Source organism: Nannospalax galili, unplaced genomic scaffold (assembly GCF_000622305.1).
Source record: "Nannospalax galili isolate Female #2095 unplaced genomic scaffold, S.galili_v1.0 scaffold1259, whole genome shotgun sequence".
In the NCBI taxonomy this organism is placed as follows: domain Eukaryota; kingdom Metazoa; phylum Chordata; class Mammalia; order Rodentia; family Spalacidae; genus Nannospalax; species Nannospalax galili.
In genome coordinates, this window is record NW_008343968.1 from 1,360,575 (window position 1) to 1,362,556 (window position 1,982).

Sequence of the window (1,982 nt, forward strand, 5' to 3'; positions counted from 1 at the left end):
CTCATAAGTTGTAAAGAGGTAATGAAAGTTGGGACCTGAAGTGTCTTTGATTCAGAAAAAGAGGATACTGATGACCCAAGTAAAAAGATTAAGTGGTGTGGAAGCTGGGCTTCAGCAGATTTAAGATCTATGTGATACAGTTTCTTGGACACTTTCTAAAGAAGCTGTATCATCCATCATAGCAATCTCTCAGTTTACTCTACTCACCATGCATAGGTAGTTATATTTTCTTACTAAGACCTCAAAGTGAATACGTAATAGTTTAGTGTTTAAAAACTGGTGTGTCTGTCCCTCACGACACCATATGACAGATGGAGAAACAAAAGCTCTGAAAATTTTTTGCTACCCCCAAATGGAGAGCAACAAGAAACACCTGTATCTGTACCCAAGTTTATCTCACCTTATAGCCTTTTGTATAAACTGGCTCGTCTGCTTGAGGAATTGCACAGATACCCCCTCACTTTCAAGGGTTCATACTTCAAATTAATACAGTGAAACTTAGAGATGCCATGTATGGACAATTACTCAGTGGTTTTAAAGTCAGAATTCTGAGTGTGGCCCAAATCTATTGGACCAAATCATCTGGATTTTGGTTTGTTTGTTTCACAGAACCCATTACTTTCAGCCAATTTTGTACCTGATTTTGCACATCAAGAAATGATGCCATGCACTAGAAAGTGTTATGATTACCCAAAGGAGTCTATGGAAATAACAAAGACACATTGTGATCTAGTCCCAGATAATAAAGCAAAATAGGAATAACAAAGGGCTTTGTTGATGGCTTGATAGGTATTTCATACGTTGTTCCAGGAGGCAGAGTAAGATTGCTCCTGAGATATTTTAAGTCAGCTAGCTTGGTGGAAAATACAGTGAATAGCTCCCTAGTTTTTTATTTTATGTGTATGCGTGTATTTTCTGCATGCAGGTAAGTACACCTGTGTCATGCAATGTTGGTGAAGGGCAGAAGAGGCTGTCAGATCCCCTGGAACTGGAGTTACAGACAGTTGTTAGCTGCCATATGGGTGCTGGGATTCGAGCCCAGGTCTGCTTCAAGAAAAGCCAGTGTTCTTAACTGCTGAGCCATCTCTCCAGTCCCATAGCTCCATAGTTTTAAAAGACTGTTAAAATGTCTGAAATTACTTTCTTCCTGTTCTCTATCATGGCGTAGGATTAAGATGAAAAGCAAAATCCCATGTGGGAACTCCACATCTGCAAGCTCTGCCTCACCATGTGTGAAGGAGAGTGGGGACAGAGTGACCCTGACTGCCAAGGTGCTGGAGCAGCTCCCAAGCCAGATGCATATGTTTTTCAAAGCTGGTTCCATTGTCAGGTCCTTTGGCATCAGAAGAAAGGAAAAGACTGCTGTTCACTGCCCAGTCTGTGGGACCTCAGTGGAAGAGATTCTGGAAAATGGCCTGGAGTTATGAGAGCTTGAGTTTCAAAATAATAATACTACTACCAATAATAACTTGTCTGATACTAGAAACTTTGGATTTGGAATCCAGGAACACATTGATCTGGGTTTTAAAGTCGCCCAGAGCATTATCTACGGCCTGGACTTCTATGTTGTGCTGGGTGAGCCAGGTTTCAGCATCACAGACAAGAAACTCAGGACAGGCTGCACTGGGGCCAATCACAGAATCACTAAAGAGGAGCCATGTGCCGGTTGCAACAGAAATATGATGAGATCATCCTTCCTGACAAAAAAAATTTATCTAAAAGGCCAATAAGGTTTTTCTCTGCGTAGTTTGCATGTGAGGTTCACACATGGACTTCCTGAAACAGAGCTACTGCTGGTGATGTTGAAATTATCATTCAGGTCTTGATCCTGACTTGAGATTTAGGGAGAATTATGTACCATTGTTCATAATCTTTAACAGAAAATAACACTTTGCTAAAAATTTCACACAGGGATAAAAGGGATTTGACTTTAAAACCATGAACAGGGGAACCTGACTTCTTGTTGATGGAATGTATTTCTG

The 1,982-nt window shown here is 40.8% G+C and overlaps 1 pseudogene; it reads left to right on the forward strand.

Moving 5' to 3' along the window:
• Positions 1-1,159: 1,159 nt before the first annotated feature.
• On the forward strand, positions 1,160-1,747 carry LOC103739778 (annotated as a pseudogene).
• The last annotated feature ends 235 nt before the right edge of the window (positions 1,748-1,982 follow it).